The sequence below is a fragment of the Halyomorpha halys genome, unplaced genomic scaffold, assembly GCF_000696795.3.
Source record: "Halyomorpha halys isolate HHAL.00 unplaced genomic scaffold, Hhal_1.1 Scaffold1618.1, whole genome shotgun sequence".
Lineage (NCBI taxonomy): Eukaryota > Metazoa > Arthropoda > Insecta > Hemiptera > Pentatomidae > Halyomorpha > Halyomorpha halys.
Window position 1 is genome coordinate 196,724 of NW_027105895.1, and position 8,180 is coordinate 204,903.

The window sequence follows — 8,180 nt, forward strand, 5'->3', positions numbered from 1 at the left end:
AAAAATAAAAAAAAAAAAAAAATGTGCAGTCTTTGAGAGAACTTCAAGCGTTTCATTCCACACTCCTTTCTCCCTTATTATTTTTATTTTCACTTCGGTAAAAGATAACTTTAGGGGGAGCTATTTTATAATAATGAATCACTGCAGATATTGATTAATCTCAAATTGTAGTGATAGAACAGCAACGGAAAAAACTTCTATAATCACGCATACACTACAACGATTCTCCTCATCAATTCAAATCTTCAAATTTATGATGGTAATTTTATTTTCCATAGCCAATATTTAAAATTTCTTAATTATAGTATTATTTATAGTAAGATTAGGTTTCCTTTTTTATTTATACAATGCTTAATTCGCTTTTTCCCCATAAATCTTACAGTCCAAAGCACTGATTTTACCAGAAATAATACTATGTACAATTATTCTATTAATATCCCTAAAGACAGAGACTGTTTTAATTAAACACCTATTATATACCACGTAATATATTGCTATGGAGACTTAATCGGGATGCCAGGATAATCAATGAAGGCAATTATCCAAAAATAATAGCTTCGCAGAAGGATACCCTGGCCAGGTATAGGGGCAGATGACGAAACACCTTAATAATACCCAGGATTGTCAAAAGAACAATACATAGGAATATATGTATATATGTTTACGCCGTTAAATTGAAAAACACGGCCACTTTATCTAAACTTTACACCATTACGAAAGACGAAGACAAAATAGAACTACAATCTAATATTCTGTACGAAATGCCCAGTGAAGAAAACTACAGGAAACTCTATTTTTGAACGTCAGAACAATATCTCAAATGGAGGATATATAAACACAAATATAATTGTACCTTTATGACAAACAACCCCAGCAGACCTGACCAATCTGCTCTCACTACACATTTTAGACCAGTGATTACCAAGGTGTGAGCCGCGGTGCCGTCATAAGGGTGCCACGATTGCAATTTCAAATCTCAATTTTTTGCACCAACAATCGTGTATGCTGGCAAAATTCCGAGAATTTAGCAACTTTCGAGTCTTTTTTTTGTTTTCTTTTCAACCCGCATCTTTTGAAACGGCTAGTGCGCATGCACGGCTTCCCCACCCATGCTTTAATCACTAAATAGTACGAAAATAGTAATTATCTATTCTTAATAAGATAGATATATTAATATGTATTATGATATAGTAATTATCTATTCTTATTTAGAGAGCCGCAAACAGAAAAAGATTGGGAACCTCTGTTTTAGACAAACAGGACATAAATTCAAATTCAATGCACCAAAAATCATACATCGGGGAAAAATAACTTTAAGGGAAATTTAAAAGAAATGATTACAATAGAAAAAATTAAGAATCTAGCAATCGATAAAAAATCGGATGTAAAAATTTAAATTCATGATATCCTAACCTAATAAATAAATAAGATGCAATTAACAACATTAAAAGAAACAGACAAAATACAAAGTATCAATATGAGACTGATTACCTACAAGAAAAAAAAGGTTACATATGGGAAAAACCTAAACAATCCTACCTTCATTTCAATACCGAGTCAGTTCCAGTCTAAACCTGGATATAGGAATCACTGTAATAGACGATTGTAAATAATGTATTGAATTTTAATTGTAATAGTTATTAATCAGAAATTCCACTATGTACTTGTAGTTTTATTGCAATTAATTGAAGAAAATATCTGTTCTAAAAACCTGTTTTTCTCATTGTAGGGCATAACTATGCAAACAATATAGTTGCGAAACGTCGCCTAAATAAAGATGTATCATTAACTGATCCTCAAGACCCATAATAAAATATATACCAACAACAATCAAGAAAAACGTTATATATATATTTGTATATTCAGACGCCTATATTAAATGTATGTTAAATGGAAATAGTTGCTAGAAGGGCACTGACTTATGGAGGAAGATTGACCAATGGAAGCGTTACCCTGCGTGTGAGTGGCGCCATCTGTGTACGTGCTAAAGCTTTAATCCCCGCTCCACTGAGGACTAAGTTACCGGTCTGAGCCCTTGCTCGCTAAGCTTTATAACTTACTGCAGTTTGTTTGTTTTAAACTCTTAAATACTTTGCTTCTACTTTGCAATACTTCCATTTCACAACCGACTCCTTAGAATTTCGTTTAAAGAACCTTGAGATAAAATAGAACATTAATATTTAGTCCAATATAAGTTTTCAATGAAAATACTGTGAATTTTGATTGCGGCAACTAAACCGTTAACAAATTTAATATTCTGATTTATTCTTGTATTTTGGAAGCTGTCGAGAATAAACTTTGAATCGTTCAAACACTTTCATTTCGATATTTTAGTAAACCATTTCCAATATATACATAATATAAATATAAATATTTACTTCGAACAACGCTCCTGTTAAAATCACTTATTATCATCCAACATTTTACTTTGCAAAATGAATAATAAATAGGTGCAATAGTGCGGATAGCTCACCTTGTCCATGGCAATTGTATTTCTTTTTAGAGGTTAACAACTTTGATTCGAACTAGTTACGAGGGTGGTCTGAAAAGTTTTTGACCTAACAAAAATACATTTTTTTATTTTTCAACTTAGTCTCCTTGTAACTCTACACACTTTTCCCAGCGATGCTTTCATCTCTGTGACCCGTCCAAAAATTATTCGGCGTTTTTCTCCATAAATAATTGTACACGAAGGTGATTGCCGAGTGCAATTTTTAGATGAGGGAACAAAAAGAAGTCGCTAGGGGCTAGATCCGGTGAGTATGGCGGATGGTCAAGCAGTTCAAACCGTAATTCCTGGATTTTGGCAATGGCACCGCTGAGGTGTGAGGTGGTGCGTTGTCTTGAGGATTTTCTTTTTCTGCAAATGTGGCCGTTTTCCCGCAAGTTCTGCCTTTAGCTTGTCAAGTTATGATGCGTAACCAATGCTCTTGGCTTGGTTTTTTTTTTTTTGGTTTTTCCTTTTTGAAGATAGTCGATTAAAAGAACTCCATGACTATCCCAAATAACAGTCATTTTTTAAAAAAAATATTCTGAGCCAGAGAATGAGCCCCGTCAACCGATGAGTAGTAGTTAAATTGTAAATGCTCAAGTTATAATGATAAAAAATTACACAGTAACTTGTAAAATGTTATAAAATAGCAATAGAAGGAACTGGAGTGGGCATAAACAAAGAAGAAACAAGAGATAAACAACAAAAAAACGTATTTTTAAAACCTGAAATCTAATCAGTTACATACTTTATCATTTAATTGATAAATTAGTTAGTTAACTTATCTAAATATATACAATACAATTTTACATGCTGTTACAAGTACATAGACTCTGCCTCTGAATTCTCGTTTATGGAGCGAAGTATCTCAAATTTCTGTGTAAATGGATTTGCAAAGACCTACAGTCTCTTTTTCAGTAAGTACAGCTAAAAATGGGATTAATTAATGACCTTTGCTCCTCATACAGATCAATCAAAGATAGAATTTAAAATCACACTTAACTTTATACAACAAAATGAAGAAATACAGAAAGAAAAAATGTTAAAATATGCAACTATATCAGGATTTTAACATTTTTTCTTTCTGTATTGAAGAAATACAGAAAGAAAATTTAAAATGTTGTTTAACAGAAAACAATAGAACTAGTAAGAAAAATGTTGATAATTTATCTGTACTTTGTTGTCCCCCAACTCGGTGGATAAATCTCTTATCTTTCTTTTCCAGACCTTTTGCGACTTTAATTACTGCTTACGGGTCACTATCAGAACAAGAGACTATTGACATCGGTGCAAAGTTGTCTATTTCAGAGGTAACGGATCATGGTATTCTCTCTATTGTTATGCGATTAATAAAAACCTACCACTTCACAGGGCTTTTACTGTTGTCTGATGTAAGATTTTAAAGCCACTCTCAGTTTTTATTTTTAAAAATTATTGTAGCTAGTTTTGTAGAACACAACTTCAAATAATCATATAATTCAGGAAGTTCTGTCTGAAAATTCTATCGATTGGAAAAAAATCAGATTTTGCAAAGTATTAAAATCATTTCTTATGATATTAACAACATGATCTTAGTCAAACACTGGCACAATAATATAAAGGAAAAAATAGCCGAACTGTTGGAAAAGAAAAAATATACATGTTTCCAAGAATTGCAGTGCGTGTATACAGAAGGCTCTGTAAGGTTTGTAGTCTTTCTAGTGTTTAGTATGTCTGAAAAGGAAGCACTAATACTGGATCTCACAATAATATTTGAAACCAATGATAAAGATCAGATTGTCTAGATACAGGCAGAGTAAGAGGAAATTTGTACGAAATGTATTCCTAAATTACAGGAAAAGTACACAGAGAAATTTGATGAAAGACAATTTTCAGCGTTAGAGCTTGGGTTCGGAAATCGAGTAATTATTCCTCTTACAACAAGTATTTTTTTAGAGAGACTGCGTATTAGAAGGAATCAGTTTCAGAGTATGGCGAAATCATTATTCTGGAATCCTACATCTTCATTTGTATTAGACCTTGGCTCAGTATTGTCAACTTTATGAGTCAAAAGGAGAAAAAAATGTATTTGTCTTGTCTCAATTAATTCTCCCTAACCCCTTTTAATGTTGGCTATTGGACTGGTCAGTATGCTGTGTATTAGAAGCCGCTCGGAATTTTGTTTAGTTTCTCCTAATAATTTCATAATTAATTGGAAGGCTGCGAATTTTTGGCGTTCGCAAGAAGAACTGAAGCTATGTTATGGTTTGTAATTCAAAATATTAAGGGAAGCAAGGCGCCCTGAAGATGGCGCAATAGTGTATTATGTTAATTTCAGCTCTAATTTGGTCAATGAAAAAAGCTGTAAGATCTGCACTTTACAAAATAATAGGAGTTTTATGGCAGTTAAGATACAGAAATCATGGACAAATTATTTTTGGTTTACTTAATTTGAATTTCATTACATATTTGAAGTCATACAAAACTAAATACCGCTTCATTCTCGCATTGAAATTACATCGGAGGAGAAATGGAATAACAGAGCGCCTGTGAATATGAATATTTTACCTTATTAATACATCATTCCTGTAATTCGAATGATGATGAAATAAAAATTGTACAGACAAAAAATTTTTTTTTTATAAACTGAATTTTAAAGACATCACATCTACAAAACATTTCATATTCAGATAATATCCTTCTTATACCAGAGGGCCTTTCTTGTTTAGCCATGGTGTGATTTCCTCGAGAAGGTATTGATCACATCCTATTAGCATTCCGAGCCGGCAACTCCTGCGAATATTTCTATAGACATTTTCTGTAGCACTTCTTGCCTGGATCATAAATAATTTTACTGTATTTTTATACTGGAAGGCACTCCACTCTTAGGTGGTCTAGGAGCGATCTTTAAAGTGGATGCAGGGGGTGAGAATCCAGAAATCCCTGATTATATAGAGCAGCTGTAAAAGGAAATATATATTTTTGCTGAATATATTTCTCTTTTTCATTGATTTTAATTCATTTGTTATCAATTTCAAGGAGTTTATATTAAAACCGCTCGCTTGTTTTTTTATTAATAATTAAGTAATGGTAGCTTTGCGAGTAAGGCACTTCGTATCTCATCTGTAGTCCGGCTGTAGCAAATAATTATTTATTCCGTTATATCATCTTGGAACCGACCTTCTAAGGAGACTCTTGGCGGACAACGAGTCCTATGAAGTCATTGGGGAATAATTTGAGAAATGATGTCGGTTGAGCGTAATCCTAATACAAATCAATCAACATCTCATACAATTCCTTTATATTCTACCCTTACAGACAACGTAAACAAATTATAAAAGCCATAGTTATATTTAACACAAAATTATTTGATTATAGTTTACTAAATGACCAATACATCACTGTGAAACTCATTACTACAGATTTCCATCTATTCAAGGAATTTTCTCGTTGCTGAGGGGTGTCTCCTGATAAGGGTTAATTACTTCTTAAAAATAAATAAGCAACTATGAAAAAAGTTTATTAATTTGGACTAAAGAAGTTTGTGTTATACTTAAAAGCATAATATTTCAATAATAATTAAAAATATCTATATATTTATTTTCTTGCAAAACTCCTTCGTTCCAGCCATGGTCTAAGATCTTATTTATAATATCAGAGCTAACATTGTTATCAACATTTTGAATGCTTTTGGCGTAGTCAATAATCCATCACTATCAGAATTACACCTATTCCAACAAGTAAATAAAAATTTTGAGATTATATGAATATTTTTCACTATAATTGATAAACAAACATATCTCAGGCAAAAAATTAAATTATATATGAATAATATTTGTAAAATTTATCATGTGTTGTATAAGAAATCAGAACTTAATTTGTTGAACTTGCTATGTCGTATTTTTAAACACAAAAAACCCGTTGAATGCCGTGTCTCTTCATTCCTCAGCAATTTCAAATTCAATTCATAGAGATGATTGGTCCAAAATTGGGGATTTCTCAAACGAAATTGGATTAATTGAAGGTCTACTGACTTTGTAGAGACGTTCAAGAGTAAATGACAACATTACTAGTGGTAGATCAATTTGCATGACAAATCAACGGAAAATATTAATACAGACAACGTAATTCAAAATGTCACTCATGTGAAACTGTTTGAGGAAGCTCTCTCAAGCATTTTGAATGGAACTTCGAGATGCTGTCATCTAGTGGCAAATACATCAGACAGTAGAGTCTCTCTAGCCATCTTGACCTGTACAGGCTGAAGAGTGAGCACATTCTCATTAAAGCAACACCACTACTAAAACAACTCACTATTAGTTAGTACATTTTCACCGTGTGACAGAGACAGGATGAGAGGAAAAAGTACAACAGAGAAAATACTCTGTAAGTTCCATCGAAACCTAGAAAGAATATCACAGCCATCAACCACCAAGTAACCTACAATATTTTCTATGTAATCCCAATTCAAGGAATAGTTAAAATTAATTTAAATACTAACAACTAATCCATTTTGTTAACTCTTTTGGCATAGCACTATTTTATAGCCCACAGATAATCAATTGTTTTATAAATTTCAGAATAGAGCTTTCATTTTCACTTTGTTTACAATGGATAATTTATTTTTTATCCATTTCGAATATAATCCACTCCATTTATACCAGAGATCTCGGTAAATTATAATTAATTCAAGTAGCATCCTCCAATAATGAAACCCCGGGAATGCTTAAATTATACAGAAACAAAAATAGACTCCTTTGTTGTTTAAGGAGGGAAAAGAGTACTGTAGACCTCACCACCAATTGTGAGATTACCTGGTAATTCTTTTTTTTCATCTATTTTAATCATTTATAAAAGTTATTTTAGTCACTTGAACATATTTTTTTCCACAGTTCTATTTTACTATATTAACTGTCTACAAATTTTAGGAAAAATAAGGTGGTAATGAATAATGTTAATTTAAAGTTATCCATAAACAAGTCTAGAGTAATTAAGTTCGCGATGGAGCGAGCTCAAGAACAAACTTTTATCACTGCTGATATCTGGAAGCGAAGAGCGGATTGGAATGGACGATCTAGGGAGAGGTAGAGAGGTAGAGATTAAAAGAGAAGGGAGGTAATGATCCGTTGTAATGAGGGCCAGTTAGCCCTTTCTTAGCTCTATTAATTGTCTTCGGCTGCTGTAGAGGGCAGCATTTGTCTTTATTGTGTTCGTGTCAGGGGTCGTCTGATCGGTGGCTCTGTCAGCTCCAGGCTGCTCTGACGGTCGGCTTCCTTTTTGTTGTCTGCTTAGTCTAATTGCCTCCGGGCCTTCTAGTCTTCGGCCAATGGTCGGTGTCTTCTGTCTGATGGATTGCTGTTGGATGTTTTGTGGTGTTGCATGGTGGTTTTAAGATATATTAACCTTGAACTGGTGAGGGATGGTTTTTTTTTTTATTGGTTCATTAGTTTACTGTAATTGGAGGGTACCATCCTGTTCACCTGAGGGCGGACGAACCCTTATTTTACAAATTATAACTCAATAAAATGAAAACTTTTATTCCAACATATATGTAAAATAAAATATTACATCGTAATCATAAAATTAAATATTTTACGGTTATCACAATATTTATTTTATTGTGCAAATGAGCCCAAAGAGGATCTCGAATGGTGAGAACCCCGTAACTGTATGTACTAAGTGATTGCATGGGGCAATCTCCTTAGGCATC

General features: G+C 32.9%; 1 protein-coding gene across 1 annotated transcript in view; it reads right to left on the reverse strand.

Moving 5' to 3' along the window:
- Positions 1-8,180, reverse strand: part of LOC112211589 (lachesin) — a gene marked incomplete at its 5' end in the record, with an annotated part of 81,234 nt that overhangs the window by 39,639 nt on the left and 33,415 nt on the right.